Source organism: Bufo gargarizans, chromosome 5 (assembly GCF_014858855.1).
Source record: "Bufo gargarizans isolate SCDJY-AF-19 chromosome 5, ASM1485885v1, whole genome shotgun sequence".
In the NCBI taxonomy this organism is placed as follows: Eukaryota; Metazoa; Chordata; class Amphibia; order Anura; family Bufonidae; genus Bufo; species Bufo gargarizans.
The window spans coordinates 135364786-135385654 of NC_058084.1; positions in this window are offsets into that span (position 1 = coordinate 135364786).

A 20869-nucleotide genomic window follows, 5' to 3' on the forward strand; every position below is an offset into this window, starting at 1 on the left:
TAGTATGGAGATACGGCATTGAGACAGTGCACTAATACATTGAACTGAGCCATTGGGCCAGGGACTAGGGGGCAGAGGAGGGGGATTAAGGGAAGTTCCTGTAGGCTTTCCAGGGGGACCAGATCTGGAGGAAGGTGTGTCTGGTACGAGATTCCCAATGGGAGATCTCCTCCATTCTGTAAATCTGGTCGACTCTATTAGACCAATGTTCTACACTAGGAACATCAGAAGACAGCCAAAAAGTTGGTAAAATTAATCTGGCCGCAGCCATCAAAAGCGAAAAGAGGGTGTGCTTACGTGAGTTGACCCCCCCCAATCCCAAAGACAATAGAGCCATGTCCGGTGAGCAAGGGAAGGAAGTCTGACAAATCCGATTACACAATCCGATCAAGGTAAGCCACCACGGGTTGATCAGCTCGCAAGACCACCAAATGTGTAGGAATGAACCCTTAGTTTTGCAGCATCGCCAGCACCTATCTGAAGCAGTAGGGCTATATAGGCAAGTCTTATCTGGAGTCTTATACCACCTCATAAGGACCTTATAACTGTTTTCCTGTATACGCACACACCTGGAGATCTTATGCGGGGCAATTAAAGCTTTGGTTATCTCAAGGGGTGTCAGGGTTCTTTGGAGGTCTTTTTCCCACAGACCAATTATCGCAGGTTTGGGAACAGAGGGGGGTGACAACAGGTTCTTATAAATTGTGGAAATGATTTTAGGAGGGTATTTCTTATTACTGACCAATTCTTCGAACCAACAGATAGTGTCGGAAGAGGAGGTCTTTTTTGCGAGGAGGAGAGATTCGGTTTTAATGAAGCTCATAAGGACAGGGTTGTGGATCTGTGTGCCTAAGACATTACCAATTTCTAAGTCTGAGAGTAAACACCCATTTGGATCCAGGAGCCGAGATATAGGAATATCGAGGGAACGTAAAGCCAAAGGGCTGCTATCCCTCAAGTCCTTAGGAGCTAAATTCACAAGATCTCCTATCCGGAGGAGGGGAGAGGGCAAATTTAAAACCTTTGACGAAGACGAGAAACTTCTCCAAACCTTTAATGTGCTTCGGATAAGAGGATTTGAAATAGAACCAAGAGAGGGGGTTAATTTGTCGGCTAGTATAAGAGCCCTAATAGGGGAGGGTAGGAAGGCATTTTCTATTGTGAGCCAGGATTTATGAGAGGGAAATCTAATCCAGTCGACAACCCTAGAAAGCTGTATAGCTTTCATGTATGTCTCTGGGTCGGGAAGACCAATGCCGCCCCTAGCTTTGGGCTTGGTTAATGTAAGGAATGAAATGCGTGGGTGTTTACCACTCCAAATAAATTTTCTTATAAGCTTATTTAGAGAAGCAAAGAAAGACTTGGGGATTTCTATGGGGAGTACTTGCATTAAGTAGGTGAGCCTGGGGATGATTAAGGACATTAAAATATTTTTCCTTCCAAACCAAGAAAGGTATGGAAAATCTAGTGAGTCTATTTGGGTTTGTATAGAAGCTAGAAGAGGTTTAACCCCTTCCCGACCTATGACGTGTATACTCGTCATAAAGCACTGCTAGTTAGTGCTCCATGACGAGTATATTCGTCATGGCATTAAACTGTCACCATGTCTGCAGACATGGTGACAGCGCTGAGTGCCGGCTGTTACACACAGCCAGGCACCCAGGGTCAATGCCGAAGGGGGTCCTGTGACCCCCCGTATCGGCGATTGCTTCAAACCGCAGGTCAATTCAGACCTGCGGTTTTTTAGCGCTTTATGCCGTTTCTGATCCCTGCGGTCCCTGACCGCAGGGATCAGAAACTTTAAAATTCCCAAAATAACGTTTTTTTACCCCCCCCTGCACCCCTGAATGGTATTATGTGGGCGGGTGGTGCAGGGGGAGGGTTGCGGGCCGTGCGGGAGGCGGGCGGTGCGGCAGGCGGGATCGCGATCCCCCGCCCGCCTCCCCTTCAATAATCGTTGGTGTACAGTGGGTATACCAGGGTGCCAGCACATTGCTGGCACCCTGGTATAAACGGCTGACATCGTTGATGCGATGTCAGCCGTTTAACCCTTTCCATACAGCGGTCTGTACGGACCACTGTATGGAAAAGGTTAACAGTAAGAGAGAGCTCCCTCCCTCTCCGATCGGGGGGCTGCTGTGCCTTTGCAGCCCCCGATGGGAGAGGGAGAGAGCCCCCAGACAGCCCCCCGCCAGCCCCGTCCTCACCCTTCCCCGTCTGCGCAGTTGTGACAGACGGGGAAGGTTCCCATGGCAACAGGATGCCTTCTCAGGCATCCTGCTGTCCATGGTACTGAACAGATCTATGCTGAAAGCATAGGTCTGTTCAGGCAAACTGTAAGTAAAATACAGTGCAGTACTGTATAGTATATTGTACTGTACTGTATTATACAGACATCAGACCCACTGGATCTTCAAGAACCAAGTGGGTCTGGGTCAAATTTTTTTTTAAAAAAAGTGAAAAAAGTAAAAGAAAAAAAAAAACATTTATCACTGAATAAAAATAAAATAAATAAAAAACGCTACACATATTAGGTATCGCCGCGTCCATAATGACCTGATCTATAAAACAATCATGTTACTTTCCCCGCACGGTGAACGCCATAAAAATAAAAAAATAAAAACTATGAGGAAATAGAAATTTTGCCCACCTTACTTCCCAAAAAAGATAATAAAAGTGATCAAAAAAGTCACATGTACGCCAAAATAGTGCCAATCAAACCGTCACCTCATCCCGCAAAAAATGAGCCCCTACATGAGACAATCGCCTAAAAACTGAAAAAACTATGGCTCTCAGACTATGGAGACACTAAAACATGATTTTTTTTTGTTTCAAAAATGATATTATTGTGTAAAACCTAGATAAATTAAAAAAAGTAGACATATTAGGTATTGCCACGTCCGTAAGAACCTGCTCTATAAAAATACCACATGACCTAACCCCTCAGGTGAACACTGTAAAAAAAATTAAATAAAAACGGTGTCAAAAAAGCAATTTTTTTGTTACCTTACATCACAAAAAGTGTAATAGCAAGCGATCAAAAAGTCATATGCACCCCAAAATAGTACCAATCTAACCGTCATCTCATCCCGCAAAAATGATACCCAACCTGAGACAATCGACTAAAAACTGAAAAAACTATGGCTCTCAGACTATGGAGACACTAAAACATGATTTTTTTTTTGTTTCAAAAATGATATTATTGTGTAAAACCTAGATAAATTAAATAAAGGTAGACATATTAGGTATTGCCACGTCCGTAAGAACCTGCTCTAAAAAAATACCACATGACCTAACCCCTCAGGAGAACACTGTAAAAAAAATTAAATAAAAACGGTGTCAAAAAAGCCATTTTTTTGTTACCTTACATCACAAAAAGTGTAATAGCAAGCGATCAAAAAGTCATATGCACCCCAAAATAGTACCAATCTAACCGTCATCTCATCCCGCAAAAATGATACCCAACCTGAGACAATCGACTAAAAACTGAAAAAACTATGGCTCTCAGACTATAGAGACACTAAAACATGATTTTTTTTGTTTCAAAAATGATTTTATTGTGTAAAACCTAGATAAATTAAAAAAGGTAGACATATTAGGTATTGCCACGTCCATAGGAACTTGCTCTATAACAATAGCACATAATCGTACCTGTCAGATGAACGTTGCAAATAATAAAAAATAAAAACAGTGCCAAAACACCTATTTTTTGGGAAATTTTCAATTTTAATCCATTTTTTCCCGTAACAAAGCAAGGGTTAACAGCCAAATAAAACTCAATATTTATTGGCCTGATTCTGTAGTTTATATAAATGCCCCATATGCGGTCGTAAACTGCTGTATGGCCACACGGCAGGGCACAGAAGGAAAGGAATGCCATATGGTTTTTGGAAGGCAGTTTTTGCTGGACTGGTATTTTTGACACCATGTCCCATTTGAAGCCCCCTGATGCACCCCTAGAGTAGAAACTCCAAAAAGTGACCCCATTTTGGAAACTACACCCCTCAAGATAATTAAAAACTGATTTTACAAACTGTGTTAACCCTTTAAGTGTTCCACAAGAGTTAGTGGCAAATGGAGATGAAATTTCAGAATTTCTATTTTTTGTTACTTTGCCTCACAAAAAGTGTAATATAGAGCAACCAAAAATCATATATACCCTAAAATAGTACCAACAAAACTGCCACCTTATCCCATAGTTTCCAAAATGGGGTCACTCTTTTGGAGTTTCTAACCTAGGGGTGCATCAGGGGGGCTTCAAATGGGACATAGTGCCCAAAAAAACTGTCTAGCAAAATCTGCCTTCCAAAAACCATATGGCATCCCTTTCCTTCTGCGCCCTGCCGTGTGCCCATACAGCGGTTTGCGACCACATATGGGGTGTTTCTGTAAACTGCAGAATCAGGGCCATAAATAATGAGTTTTGTTTGGCTGTTAAACTTTGCTTTGTAACTGGAAAAAAAAAAGTAAAATGGAAAATTTGCCCAAAAATTGAAATTCTGAAATTTTATCTCTATTTGCCAATAACTCTTGTGGAACACCTAAAGGGTTAACAACGTTTGTAAAATCAGTTTTGAATACCTTGAGGGGTGTAGTTTCTTAGATAGGGTCACTTTTATGGAGTTTCTACTCTAGGGGTGCATCAGGGGGCTTCAAATGGGACATGGTGTCAAAAAAACTGTCCAGCAAAATCTGGCTTCCAAAAACCATACGGCGCACCTTTCACTCTACGCCCTACTGTGTGGCCGTACAGTAGTTTACGGCCACATATGGGGTGTTTCTGTAAACGGCAGAGTCAGGGCAATAAAGATACAGTCTTGTTTGGCTGTTAAGCCTTGCTTTGTTAGTGGAAAAAAATGGGTTAAAATGGAAAATTAGGCAAAAAAATGAAATTCTCAAATTTTATCCCCATTTGCCAATAACTCTTGTGCAACACCTAAAGGGTTACCGAAGTTTGTAAAATCAGTTTTGAATACCTTGAGGGGTGTAGTTTCTTAGATGGGGTCACTTTTATAGAGTTTCTACTCTAGGGGTGCATCAGGGGGCTTCAAATGGGACATGGTGTCAAAAAAACTGTCCAGCAAAATCTGGCTTCCAAAAACCATACGGCGCACCTTTCACTCTACGCCCCGCTGTGTGGCCGTACAGTAGTTTACGGCCACATATGGGGTGTTTCTGTAAACGGCAGAGTCAGGGCAATAAAGATGCAGTCTTGTTTGGCTGTTAACCCTTGCTTTGTTAGTGGAAAAAATGGGTTAAAATGGAAAATTAGGCAAAAAAATGAAATTCTCAAATTTTATCCCCATTTGCCAATAACTCTTGTGCAACACCTAAAGGGTTAACGAAGTTTGTAAAATCAGTTTTGAATACCTTGAGGGGTGTAGTTTCTTAGATGGGGTCACTTTTATAGAGTTTCTACTCTAGGGGTGCATCAGGGGGCTTAAAATGGGACATGGTGTCAAAAAAACTGTCCAGCAAAATCTGGCTTCCAAAAACCATACGGCGCACCTTTCACTCTACGCCCTACTGTGTGGCCGTACAGTAGTTTACGGCCACATATGGGGTGTTTCTGTAAACGGCAGAGTCAGGGCAATAAAGATACAGTCTTGTTTGACTGTTAACCCTTGCTTTGTTAGTGGAAAAAATGGGTTAAAATGGAAAATTAGGCAAAAAAATGAAATTCTCAAATTTCATCCCCATTTGCCAATAACTCTTGTGCAACACCTAAAGGGTTAACCAAGTTTGTAAAATCAGTTTTGAATACCTTGAGGGGTTTAGTTTATAGAATGGGGTCATTTTTGGGTGGTTTCAATTATGTAAGCCTCACAAAGTGACTTCAGAGCTGTAGTGGTCCCTAAAAATTGGGTTTTGGAAATTTTCCGAAAAATGCTTCTAAACTTCTAAGCCTTGTAACGTCCCCAAAAAATAAAATGTAATTCCCAAAATGATCCAAACATGAAGTAGACATATGGGGAATGTAAAGTCATCACAATTTTTAGGGGTATTACTATGTATTACAGAAGTAGAGAAACTGAAACTTTGAAATTTGCAAATTTTTCCAAATTTTGGGTAAATTTTGTATTTTTTTATGCAAAAAAAAAAAAAATTTTGACTTCATTTTACCAGTGTCATGAAGTACAATATGGGACGAAAAAACAATCTCAGAACGGCCTGGATAAGTCAAAGTGTTTTAAAGTTATTCACACATAAAAGTATAAATATAGGGCGGCTCACTACGACCCAAAGAATGGAATAAGGTGCTCTATCCGAACAGAGCGTACCCAACGCTTGTATGTGAGGAGTTTTAGGATAAGTATAGGGATGGCACTCTAGTCATAGGTACTGTATGTAGAGGATATTTTATTAGTGGGCTGGTATATGCCAGCTGTTGGGAAAAAGATAATAACTAGTATAAAATGTGGACAATATAATAACAATTCACAATTTGTGGATTAAAAAGCAACAGTGCATATAACAGTAAAAATGCATAAAAAAGAGTAGAAATGGATCCTAGGTAAAAAAATGGCGTTCTCCTTTGAAGTGGAAAAATGTAGAACAATAGAATAATAATGTATACGGTACATACAATAAATTGATGATAGTATGAAAAATGAGGTAGTCAAAATCCAATCTTGTCATGTAAGGAACGAATATAGATGAGAGGTGGGGGCCCCCTTTTTTTTTTTTTTTTTTTTATTTGAGGGAATTAGTGTCCGATCTGAATTTGCTCCCTTTGTTTCAGATGGGTATAAAGTCTCACCTCCGGTTGGTGATAATTTGTTTCAACAGTTGTCCCACAATAATGTTGTAATAGAGTACTGCTGTTTTTAGCAGGTACGTTACCCTCCTGTAGATGGGATGTGGGTTGGTGAGCGGCTCCTGGCGGGCTCCTGGCTTCCACGTGTCTTCTTCCCGCTCAAAGACTTACTTCCTGCTTGTGGAGCTGTATGCTCGGCCCGTCTGCTGCTGCGGCTGTGCGTGACTTCCGGTGACGTCACCTGCGCTTACTGACTCTCCCGCTCAATTTCCATCGGCGTTACACGTGCTGTCCGATGGCGGGAATAAGAGGCTGCGGTCTTTTTTTCAAAAGTTAGGCGTGTTCCGGAGCTGTTGGAAGTTCGGATCCTTTTAATTTTAGCTAGCTTGGTATGGGTATGGCTACCTCAAGTTACCCCATACGCGTTTCGGAGCTCACTGCTCCTTCATCAGTGGGAGTGGTTTCAATTATGTAAGCCTCACAAAGTGACTTCAGAGCTGTAGTGGTCCCTAAAAATTGGGTTTTGGAAATTTTCCGAAAAATGCTTCTAAACTTCTAAGCCTTGTAACGTCCCCAAAAAATAAAATGTAATTCCCAAAATGATCCAAACATGAAGTAGACATATGGGGAATGTAAAGTCATCACAATTTTTAGGGGTATTACTATGTATTACAGAAGTAGAGAAACTGAAACTTTGAAATTTGCAAATTTTTCCAAATTTTGGGTAAATTTTGTATTTTTTTATGCAAAAAAAAAAAAATTTTGACTTCATTTTACCAGTGTCATGAAGTACAATATGGGACGAAAAAACAATCTCAGAACGGCCTGGATAAGTCAAAGTGTTTTAAAGTTATTCACACATAAACTGACACTGGTCAGATTTGCAAAAAATAGCCTGGTCCTTAAGGTAAAAAATGGCTTGGTCCTGAAAGGGTTAAAGTTCAAGCTGAATAGGTCAGACAGGTGAGGGGAGATCCTGACTCCCAGGTACGTTAATAGCTGGGTTTGCCAATTAAATGGGGAGTTTATCCGGAGGGATGTAAGAGTTAGGGGAGATAAACCCGTGTGGAGAATTTGGGACTTCGAAGGGTTGACCTTGAAGTTGGATAGTGAGCCGAATAGGGAGAGTTTTGACAAAATTCTGGGCATGGAAATATGGGGGTTGGTAGTTAGAATCAGTAGGTCATCTGCAAAGGCTGCTAATTTAAACTCATGACGCCCGACCAACAGACCCTTGATTTCCTTGTCTTGCCGGAGAACTTGTAGGAGGGATTCCATTACTAGGACGAATATAAGAGGGGATAGAGGGCAGCCTTGCCTCGTGCCGTTTCTTATTGGGAGAGGATCATCCTGATGTATGTCCAGTCTATTCTATCAAATGCCTTTTCGGCATCCGTGCCAATCATGACCAGAGGGATGGCTTTATGGGAGGCATAAAACAGGGCATTGAGGATTTTTGTGGTATTATCCTTCCCTTCACGGCCTTTGACAAATCCCACTTGATCAGGATGGATCAGTTGGGGAAGTAAATTTTGCAGTCTTGTGGCAAGCATTTTTGCAATGAGTTTGAGGTCTACGTTGAGTAAGGATATGGGACGGTAGTTGGAACATGATGTGAGGTCTTTGCCCTCTTTAGGGATGATTGTGATTGTGGCTTTCGTCATGTCTGAAGAGAGAGGATGACCCATTAGTGTACGATTGCAAATGGGAAGCATAAAAGGGAGTAACAATTCCCCAAAGGCCGAGTAGTATGATATGGGGAGACCATCGGGACCGGGGCTTTTCCCTTTAGGGGTAGATTTGATGGCCAATGTTAATTCAAGAGGGGTAAATGGCTTGGAAAGGGATTCTTGCTGTGTAATGTTTAGTGACGGGAGAGTGAGGGTGTCCAGAAAGGACTTGATATTGGCTTCTCTATCTAAAGAGGGGTACGGAAGAGCAGAAGGAGGGAGGTTATATAATGACTCGTAGAACAGTTTAAACTGATCCGCAATTTCTTCAGCTTTGAAAAGCTGAGTACCTTGGGGAGATTTAATGCTTTGCACATAACGGGAGTCTCTTCTCTGTTTTATTCTACGCATCATGAATTTCGACGCTTTATTTCCATGAGCGAAAGTTTTTTGCTGGGCCGACAAGTAAAACTTGGCAGAGCGCTCGTTCAGCAAGTTCTTTAGTTGCGTCCTAAGAGAAGAGAGTTCCGCCAATTGGTGGTCAAGCAAGGACCTCTTATGAGCTTTTTCCAATATATGGATTTCGGCCAGTAATGCATTAAGCTGCTTCTCAGACTCCCTCTTTAGAAAAGAACAAAGGCTGATCAGCCTGCCTCTAATATAGGGCTTGTGGGCATCCCAGAGGATCTGGGGGGATATATCAGGGGTATTGTTCAATCTGAAATATTCCTCAAGGAAGGATGATATTTGTGTCTTATGTTTGGAGTTTCCCAACAGTGACTCATTCAATCTCCAGTTTGTGTGCCTACTGCTCTTAACTTCAGGGTGTATAAAACAATAGACAGGAGAGTGATCGGACAGTGTAATATCACCGATTCGGGCCGAGGAGCAGAGCTGGAGTTTCTCTTTCGGGGCTAAAATATAATCAATCCTGCTGTACGAGGAGTTGGCTGAGGAGTAAAAAGAGAAATCCACTGAATCAGGGTTAAGACATCGCCACACGTCAACCATACCCATGTTGAATAATTTAGTATGCAGTAGTCTGAGGGCTTTTGTAGAAGTTGATGACTTCTTTGACGAAGTATCAATAAGGGGGTTAAAGGCCAGATTAAAATCTCCTGCAATGACCATGAATCCTTCTCTTTGTGAATCTGCAAGGGACAGGATACTAGAGAGCCAACTCACCTGGTCTGAATTGGGGGCATATATATTAACAAACGTGTATAGGGCCTGCCCTATTTTGCCCTTGAGGATAAGGTAGCGACCATCTGGGTCCTGCATATGGGACATATACTGGAAAGGGAGCCCTCTACGGAAACCTATACTGACTCCTCTTGAAGCGGCACCCCCAGCTCCACAATGGTACCAGCTAGGAAATTTGGAGAAAGAGAGGTCAGGGTATTTATCGTGCTTAAAGTGAGTTTCCTGAAGGAAGACCACGGAACATTTCTCTTTATGCAACATGGAGAAGATTTGGCTTCTCTTAGCGGGAGACCTTAAGCCTTTAACATTGTAGGATACCAATTTAAGTTCGGACATTTTTGAATATGGAGAAAAGAGTGGAGCACAACTCAAATTACATACCAGCCAGGGGGGTACCAGCCGCCCATAGGAGGAGAAGGGGGGTGCCACCACAAGAGAAGCGCATTCGGTACCACCATCTCAAGTCGTTCCAAGGACATGTCTTCTCAACCAACACCATGTCAAGATTGCTCGTGGAAAGAGCAATCAAAGAAAACCTTGAGCACCTGTCATAACAACATAGATCAAACATAAAGAACAAAACAAGAAAAAGCAATCTTAAATGGTTAGTTAGATAGTTGGAAAAGGGGAACATGACAACCATAGTTCCCTGTATGGGTGATGTGACGTAGGGGGGGAAGGAAATATGGAAGAATATCATAGGGAGGTAGTTCCCTCTAAGGAATTAGTAGAACCGGAGAGTTAACTTGGAGTGTTTTAAGAATTGTGTCAAGCCAGAAGACAGTCAGTAATATAAAGTTATCAACTTCGTGGACATATGCAGGGGGGGAGAATAGATAAGAAAGATGAAGTGGAAGGGAGGGAAGGGACATGGTATATATGTTATCTTATATGGCACAAACTATTAATCAGAGATAAGGCTATAATAGCCTTCAGACAGATGGGACGTAAGTCCCCACTGTATCTTCCTTGTACCCTGAGTGGGGAAAAGGTATCAACAAGGGCAGTAAAATAACAAACTCCTAGTACACCACTCAGGGGTTAGAGCAAAATATGTTGGGGAGCAAAATTAAAGTTACACAAATACCATAATATCAAGGACTGAGACCTAAAAGATCTCATTTAAAGGGAAAGAAGAGGTAAAGGGAAGTAGAGGAAGAAGAAGAGGGATCAGAAGGGCATCAATTATCTGTTAACGACAGGCGTTTAGGAGTAGTAGCAACATTTCCCCGTCTAGATCTCTGGGATTTAGGGGTGCGGAGAGGCTCCCACTGAGTCACCGCAGGAAGGTTTGGCAAGGTTGACAGGTTTTGGGCCAAGTCCCAATTTTCTATAGGCAACGGCGGTATCTGGAGAAGGTCGTAGGCTCTACTCAGGTCGCTATAGGAGGCGATGTGGACACGACGCCCATCATGAAGAAAGGAGAGTCCAAATGGAAATGTCCATCTGTATAAGATCCTACGATGACGCAGCAGGTCAGTAAGTGGTTTCAACAGCTTTCGTTTCTTCAGGGTGGTCTGAGCCAGGTCTTGATAAATAGAAATGGGATTGCCCTCCCAGTCCACAGAGTCAGAGTTCCTAGATCCAGCCAGGATTGCTTCTTTCACCGGAAAATGCAAAAACTTGCAGATCACATCTCTTGGGGGTTCCCCGGCTTGTGGTTTGGGGCGCAGCGCTCTATGAGCTCTTTCAATTAGGACCTCGTGCGCAGAGTCAGGGCCCAGGAGTTTAAAACAGATCTGGACAACCGTTTCAGGAACTTCCAATGCAGAAACAGATTCCGGGATGCCTCTAAAGCGGAGATTGTTTCTCCTGCCCCTGTTCTCTTGATCTTCAATTGCAGTGTACAGGGCATTGATGTGGTTCTGGGCAAGAGACAAACTAGAGACCATTTCACTCTGGTGTTGCAAAACTGTGGCCTGGGTGTCTTCCAATACTTCCACTCTGCGGCCTATATGATGCATATCTTCTTTAATGGAAGAGAGGTCCTGACTGAGGGGTCCCAAAGCGTCGGCTAGGGCTTCTTTAAGAAAAGCTCTGGAGATGGGTAGGCGGTCTGTGTCACCGAAGTCATCTTCCGTATTATCGGAGCTTGTAGTTGCTGCTTGCTTGTAGCTGGAGCGAGGCGTTCCAGGAGTTGTTTTGGATTCTTTGCTCACTGCTACAGCCGCCGCCTTCTTAATAAATTTCTCCATTTCGCCAGATTGGCTCAGCGATCTGTTGGAACTAGCTTGGTCAGTGGGTTTTTGACCTCCGATCTTGACCATCTTCAGGTCCGGTTTGCTAATAATAAGGAGCTGCGAGGGAACTACTAGCGCTTCACATATTCATTTAGCACCAGTGCAGGTTCCACAGGAGAGATGAATCTAAGCGAGAGGGGCTCCTGGAAATAGCTTTTTTTTTCTTTTTTTTTTTTTTCCTATTATTTCTTCACTTCCCCCTTCAGGCAGTCTCACATCAATTAACTGCAGTACCACTTTAATATCTATGCCAATAATAAAGAGTTCCTTGCAGCGCTGCAAAAGACAGTGGCCGCAAGTGAGGTCTCGATTGAAAGCCCTGGCAGAGCCTGAATAGGAGTAGTGCAGGCAGTTGAAGTACAGGATCGGCGGAGCGATATGTCTTGTGATGCGGCTGCCAGGTCCTGTCTGCACAGCGATTCAGGCCCGGAAGGGCGTGCAAATAAAGTCCGGTGCTCACCAGGGCTGACTAGGCCGCAACTCCTCGCCGCCTCGCATCCACGAGATATTTATACCGCTTTGTTCCAGGCGATGTCCGGAGCTGGAAAAAGGTGCTTTAGGCAAAGTTGAGCCCAGATTAGCCACGAAAAACGGTTTAAAACCAACACTTTCTGCAGAGCTCTCACTAGCTGCTACTGGTTAGCTCTGCAGCTAGCTCCGCCCCCTGGGTGTCGTAGTTTCACCACAGCTGGAGTGCCAGAGGTTAGCCATCACTGGAATAGGGGATAGGTTGTTGTGATGGGACAACCCCTTTAATTAAAGTTGCCATATAAATATGACAGCAAATTCAGGTAAAGATCGATCTGAATTTCATGAAAATGTCACCTAAAGATTTTTACATTCAGTAAGTAAAATTTGCAGGAATGTCTTGCTTGCATTACTCAGTGGAATAGATAAACCACCTGAGAAATAACAGATTCTTGGAAATGTTGTACAATTTGTGTGCAATACAAGTTACTACGAACTCTATTTTGCAATATTTATAGCAAACTAATAGCCAGACATTTTCTATAAAGGTTATAAACTGCAAAGCAAAAGTTCATGCATGAAGTACACGCCTTATAAAATTCTGCCTGAAAATCAGAGCCAGTGAGGGTGGATCCTCATAAGTAATGGACTGACTGCGAACAAGGGTTCATGAACTATCTTCTTGGGTAGTAACAGATTACGTTGGAAACCAAACAGGAAGATGATCTAGCAGTGGAATATGCAATTTATTCACAATATACCTCTTTTTAATTCAGTTGTAGCTGAAACATTACAAGTTGAGCTTCCATTGGTTTCTCCAAGCCACGATTTCTAGTACCATTGCAGACTCCATTCCTAGATGACTTTGGATCAGACTGGGTTGACATATTGCTATTTGAAGAGAATACATATTTGCATTTCTTTTGTTTTCTTTCGTACTTGAAAACAACTACTGATTGGTTAAATAGCCTCAATGATAAAGGGGAAATAGCGAGATTGGGACTTAGCGCCTACCCCGTGTGGTTGGATGGTGCTTCTTTGTTTCTGTAACTCACAATGTAGTAAATAGGAGCTACGCAAACAGTGTAGTCATAACAAAATACACCACGTTTGTATCTCCAGGAGTTGCGGAAGTAGTATAGCTCGCTCTGCTACGCTGTAGCGCCAATCAAGGGACAGTCCCTTTAAAATTAGTATGTATACTGTATTTTATAATGTATGAACATTCATGTTAAGATACATTTTACCATAATTAATTATTAAATCTATTTAAAATATGAATTTAGAAATATATGATAATTATCATCCTCTCTGATCTTTTCTCATTACTGTTATACATGGATCTGTATTCCTTTACACTTGAACAAATAATCAAAGTTAATTAAGCATTCAAATATAATATAAATAACTGATTTCAGATTGATTTTATAATGTAAGTTTTTATCTCTCCTCTGTTGTCTTAGAAAAAAACCCACATAAACATGAGAGAACAGACATTTTCTCTTTACTTCTTGTAAGAAGGTACAAGGAATCATCGTGGATGATAAGTATGTGTCACCAAGGTTCCTGGCCTCGATGGAGTAAGAGCCGGTTTTTATGTGTCAGCAGCAGTTGCTGTTTGACACCTTGATACTTAGTATGGCTGTAATAGCTGATCCGGGACGGTCGGTATAGTCAAAGTGCTGGGTGGGTGACTACTCCCCATGTTCCAGGCCGGGTTTTGCCAGGCATAAAAAACAGCCAGCACTGCCAGGTGGGGAGGATTACCTCCGTCTAACAGTGGAGCTCAGGAGGTCTGTGTGCTGTGAACTGAGGGCTGTGTTGGGATCCGCGGCTTGAGCCGGGCTGGAGGGCTCAGACCCCTGTGAGGGCGAACAGGCCACCTAACACCTGCATGTGGACTTGACAAGGCAGAACTTCAAACAGGGTGTGAAGTAACACCAAGGTGAAAAGGTGACTGTTTTGTATATGGACTTCTCATGTGTGTGAACGATCACCAAGCAACGATCACCAAGCAACAATGACAACATTGTGTACGCAGTCCAGTGCAATGAAGAATGCTCAGAACCGTATATCGGCGAAACAGAACAACAACTACATCTGCATATGGCTCAGCATAGAAGAGCCAAAACCTCTGGTCAAGATTTAGCCGTGTACTTACATCTAAAAGAAACAGGTCACACCTTTGAAGACAGTCAAGTACGTGTTTTGGATAAGGAGGTCGATTGGTACAAACGAGGTGTGAAGGAGGCCATCTACGTAAAAATGGAGAAGCCACGCTTGAATAGAGGTGGGGGGTTAGACATCTGTCTGCCACATACAATGCTGTCTTGACACCTTTTTTCTGGGAGGTCATTATCACCTACTGACTCCAATTAGGATAATGGAATCAACATCTTTGGCCCCATGCTGGGTATAGTGACCTCTGACCCCATGCTGGGTATAATTACCAGATGTTGATTTAGTTACATATTTATTCCCAGAGAATTCTTGTACAGTCACTCAGAATTGAGAAAGCTCGTTGGAAGAACGAGTGAAACGTTTTCAAGAAATCTACAGTAAGTTCAGTTGCCTTGATTTATTCCTTACAGATGCACCCGCTAATCCTAACTACCAGAACGAATCCCCACATTCCTTATAATGGTGACCCCTGGTGCTTAATCTAATAATCTGTATAGTAATGTGGACGTCCACATACAGAGATGGTGTAGGGGGGAGGAACTTGCACTCCTGGTGGTAGGGAGAGGTGCTGTGGTATACAGCAGAGCCCGTGTATATTTGTAGCGAAAACCACGCACACTCTTGAGAGTTTAGATATGCCAAGTGGATTTATTGTGAATCGTACAATTCAAACTGTGCAGTAGGTGCCAGCAACAGTTGCAATAATAAGCAAGTAAATGATTCTGCTGGTAAAATTACAAGATACTGCCCCAGTCGGGCATTAATTGCTTCATTTTAATTAAAATAATGTTGCGCCGTGAGTCATGTGGAAAGTTGCGATGTTTCAGACGTTTCGGTCATATGAGACCTTTATCAATAGATCGCTCAAAGTGTAAAACATAAAATGAGAATCTGAGGCATATAAATGCAAATCGGTGATGAAGAGACATTTAAACGAAATATGCAGGTCCGACACAGATAGGTAAATAAAAATAGCTTGTGAGACAATGCCTGGATACAGGTAAATCATAAAGGAGGACAAAATCCTACTGTCTAGAGTAATTGAGCATATACTCAGAAAATAAGGGAAAAAGAGGACAATGTAACGGAATGCAGCTGAACACAAGTGGTGGTAGGAAAGTGGTACACAAATACATGATTGTACTCCAGGAATACTGTGAGGCCATAGAGATGGTTATAGGGTGTGAGGTGCCTATAGGAGTGGGGCCATAGAATCGGTAATGGGGTATGTGGTGTCTATGGGGGGAGCGTATGTGTGGGATAATGGTAAACACTGGAGTAATATGGAGGAGAGGTAAAAGGTGGGAAAGCGGTACACAAATACAGTTGCAAGAAAAAGTATGTGAACCCTTTGCAATTATATGGATTTCTGCACAAATTGGTCATAAAATGTGATCTGATCTTCATCTAAGTCACAACAATAGACAATCACAGTCTGCTTAAACTAATAACACACAAATAATTAAATGTTACCATGTTTTTTTTTAACACACCATGTAAACATTCACAATGCAGGTGGAAAAAGTATGTGAACCCTTGGATTTAATAACTGGTTGAACCTCCTTTGGCAGCAATAACTTCAACCAAACGTTTCCTGTAGTTCCAGATCAGATGTGCACAATGGTCAGGAGTAATACTTGACCATTCATCTTTACAGAACTTTTTCAGTTCAGCAATATTCTTGGGATGTCTGGTGTGAATCGCCTTCTTGAGGTCATGCCACAGCATCTCTGTCATGGTCTTACCTTCTGCTGTTCTCCTTCGTTTGACATGTGCTGGCGGCCATCTTGGTTTCTGGGTTTCTTGTAGCCTCCCACCCTGCGGCTTCTCCTTCCCACTGGGAGGAGCTGGATGCCTAGCTCATATATATAGGAGGTCTGTGGCTTCAGTTCCTTGCTTGGTCCTCCTGTGTTCACATGCTTCTAAGACTGCTGCTGCTTCTGGTTCCTGATCCTGGCTTCGTCTGACTACCCTGCTGGTTCCTGATCCAGGCTTCGTCTAACTACCCTGCCGGTTCCTGATCCAGGCCTCGTCTGACTACCCTTCTGGTTCCTGACCTCTGGCTTCGCAAGACCCTGCTTCGGTTTAGCCATCCGTTTGGACTTTTGCCTTACAGCGTGATTTTCAATAAAGCCTTCTTATTTCCACTTATCTCTTGTTGTACGTCTGGTTCATGGTTCCATGACAATCTCAATCGGGTTGAGGTCAGGACTCTGACTGGGCCACTCCAGGAGGTATATTTTTTGCTCTTTAAGCCATTCTGTTGTTGATTTACTTCTATGCTTTGGGTCGTTGTCCTATTGCAACATCCATCTTCTGTTGAGCTTCAGCTGGTGGACAGATGGCCTTAAGTTCTCCTGCGAAATGTCTTGATAAACTTGGGAATTCATTTTTCCATCGATGATAGCAATCCGTCCAGGCCCTGACTCAGCAAAGCAGCCCCAAACCATGATGCCCCCACCACCATACTTCACAGTTGGGATGAGGTTTTGATGTTGGTGTGCTGTGCCTCTTTTTCTCCACACATAGTGTTGTGTGTTTCTTCCAAACAACTCAACTTTGGTTTCATCTGTCCACAGAATATTTTTCCAGTACTGCTGTGGAACATCCAGGTGCTCTTGTGCAAACTGTAAACGTGCAGCAATGTTTTTTTGGGACAGCAGTGGCTTCCTCTGTGGTATCCTCCCATGAAATCCATTCTTGTTTAGTGTTTTACGTATCGTAGATTCTGTATCAGGGATGTTGGCATATGCCAGAGACTTTTAGTCTTTAGCTGACACTCTAGGATTCTTCTTCACCTCATTGAGCAGTCTGCGCTGTGCTCTTGCAGTCATCTTTACAGGACAGCCACTCCTAGGGAGAGTAGCAGCAGTTCTGAACTTTCTCCATTTATAGACAATTTGTCTTACCGTGGACTGATGAACAGCAAGGCATTTGGAGATACTTTTATAACCCTTTCCAGCCTTATGCAAGTCAACAATTCTTAATCGTAGGTCTTCTGAGGGCTCTTCTGTGCAAGGCATCATTCACATCAGGCAATGCTTCTTGTGAAAAGCAAACCCAGAACTGGTGTGTGTTTTTTATAGGGCAGGACAGCTGTAACCAACACCTCCAATCTTATCTCATTGATTGGACTTCAGTTGGATGACAACTCACTCCAATTAGCTCTTGGAGATGTCATTAGTCCATAGGGTTCACATACTTTTTCCACCTACACTGTGAATATTTACATGGTGTGTTCAATAAAAACATGGTAACATTTAATTCTTTCTGTGTTATTAGTTTAAGCAGACTGTGATTGTCTATTGTTGCGACTTAGATAAAGATCAGATCACATTTTATGACCAATTTGTGCAGAAATCGATATCATTCCAAAGGGTTTACATACTTTTTATTGCAACTGTATATGGTTGTACTCCTGGAATTCCGTGAGGCCATGGAGATGATTTGAGGTGCCTGTGGGAGTGAGGCCTAAGAGTTGGTTATGGGGTATGAAGTGCCTGTGGGGGGAGCGCATATGTGGGATGATGGTCAATGCCGCAGTAATAGGGAGGGGAGGCAGGATACGGGGATTGGGAGAGGCAGAGGTAAACTTGGGAGAGGCAGAGGTCACCCAAGAGCCACTAAAAGATCCCTACCTAAGTCCCAATTCACTAGAGTACGTCGCATCGTCTCAAACCCATTTCTTCACAAATTGGATTATATCCCGTATTTAATACACGAGCTCTGTATACATGTATTCATTTATTCATATAGATACAAGTCCAGATTTCTCCTCATATGATGTTGATTTGGTGTGTCTAACACTTGGTGTCTCTTTTTCCTCCTCAGACCCGCTGAATCCATTTCCTTATTCTATCAGAGGTAGTATTATTTACCGACTCCATTCCTATGTTTACTCCATCCCTCTTACCTTTTCTCCACATTAGGCCTACATCGCCCATGCCATTAACCAGTTACCTTGCCCTCCCATCTTTTCACATACTTCACACTGCGCTACATAACACTCTATCGTAGTTCTGAACTTTCTCCCCTCACCAAGATGGCTGCCGCTCACCTCACCACCATACAGCGCATGCGCAGCTTACTGTCCGATACATTCCCTCCATCAAGATGACCGCGACCCAACATTTCACTACACGGCGCATGCACCGCTCGGAGCCTGCAACGCACCTGCGCTGGCGCCTCATAGCGCGTGGGATTTTGCATTTAAACCCGGCCCACACACTAGACCGGCAGCTCCCTACCTACTCTTCCGTGCAGCCGTCCTGCCCTCTACCTGGTAAGTTTTCCTCTGCCTCTCCCAATCCCCGTATCCTTCCTCCCCTCCCTATTACTGCGGCATTGACCATCATCCCACATATGCGCTCCCCCCACAGGCACTTCATACCCCATAACCAACTCTTAGGCCTCACTCCCACAGGCACCTCAAATCATCTACATGGCCTCACGGCATTCCAGGAGTACAACCATATATTTGTGTACCGCTTTCCCACCTTTTACCTCTCCTCCATATTACTCCAGTGCTTACCATTATCCCACACATACGCTCCCCCCATAGACACCACATACCCCATTACCATTTCTATGGCCCCACTCCTATAGGCACCTCACACCCTATAACCATCTCTATGGCCTCACAGTATTCCAGGAGTACAATCATGTATTTGTGTACCGCTTTCCTACCACCACTTGTGTTCAGCTGCATTCTGTTACATTGTCCTCTTTTTCCCTTATTTTCTGAGTATATGCTGAATTACTCTAGACAGTAGGATTTTTGTCCTCCTTTATGATTTACCTGTATCGAGGCATTGTCTCACAAGCTATTTTTATTTACCTATCTGTGTCGGACCTGCATATTTCGTTTAAATGTCTCATCACCGATTTGCATTTATATGCCTCAGATTCTCATTTTATGTTTTACACTTTGAGCGATCTATTGATAAAGGTCTCATATGACCGAAACGTCTGAAACATCGCAACTTTCCACATGACTCACGGCGCAACATTATTTTCATTAAAACGGAGCAATTCGCGCCCGACTGGGGCAGTATCTTGCAATTTTACCAGCAGAATCATTTACTTGCTTATTATTGCAACTGTTGCTGGCACCTACTGCACAGTTGGAAGTGTATGATTCACAATAAATCCACTTGGCATATCTAAACTCTCAAGAGTGTGCGTGGTTTTCTCTACACCTACAGAGATGGTCACTCATGCTCAGTTACATCCTTCAGCTGCCACCAGATATATATATATATATATATATATATATATATATTTATACTTTACAGACATGATCACAACTCTGTTCCCAATGGGGCTCACAATCTAAGTTCCCTATCAGTATGTCTTTGGAGTATGGGAGGAAATGGGAGTAGAGTATCCGGAGGAAACCCACACAAACATGGGGAGAACATACAAACTCCATGCAGATGTTGTCCTTGGTCTACTGTCAGAAGCTGTGACAGTTATAGGGAGAGAGCTGTAGCAGAACGGAAGTGCCCCCTGAGAGAATACACCCCCTGATCTACCATCCTGAGGAGATTGTTTCACAACAGCTGGAGCAATGAATGAGGAGATCTCTGGATCCATGTGAGATACAGGCATTGTCATGTACTATATGATGTCTGACTTTTTAATTTTATTCATCAATCACCGTATAACCCCCTTTAGGTGACCCACAATGTATTTCAGGATGTCAGGTTATGTACGATGGATGTAATCCTACCTATTTGTATCCCTACGTACGGACAACTGTCTAATTCTACGACTGTAGTCTAGCTAGCACAGACAAAAGCATGCACAGTGAAAGTGTTTTTCTCTGCTGACATGTACTGATGTACTCTGGAAATCATCTTCCAATATTTCTGGTTTTGTATTTTGGCAATCACGCTAATGCATTTGGTGTGAAGATTTGAGAAGTGGTTGGACCTCAGTACAGAGTGCGTTGTCTTGTTTCATTTCCCTGGCAATGACTGGATGGAATGAAGTCTTTATAGAGTAGAAATGATGCAAAGGGTCAAGTGCAGGTTAAAGAAAAGACTAATGGTGGAGAGGAAAGGCGCACAAAGGACTGGCTCATTTATTTCTGCACTCTCCCGGGGACATGAACTTCACTTTCTTTCAGGTGTTTCAGGTTCAACCGTTGAGTTGCAGCAGTTTTACTGAAACCTCATGCACACAACCGTATTTTTGGTCCATGTCTGATCCGCATGTTTTGCGTATCACATTCGGACCCATCCTTTTCTATGGGGCCACAAAAAATGCGGACAGCATGCAGATGGCATCTGTGTGGCTGTGCTGCAAATTAAAGAACTTTTCCTATTCTTGTCCGTTTTACAGACAAA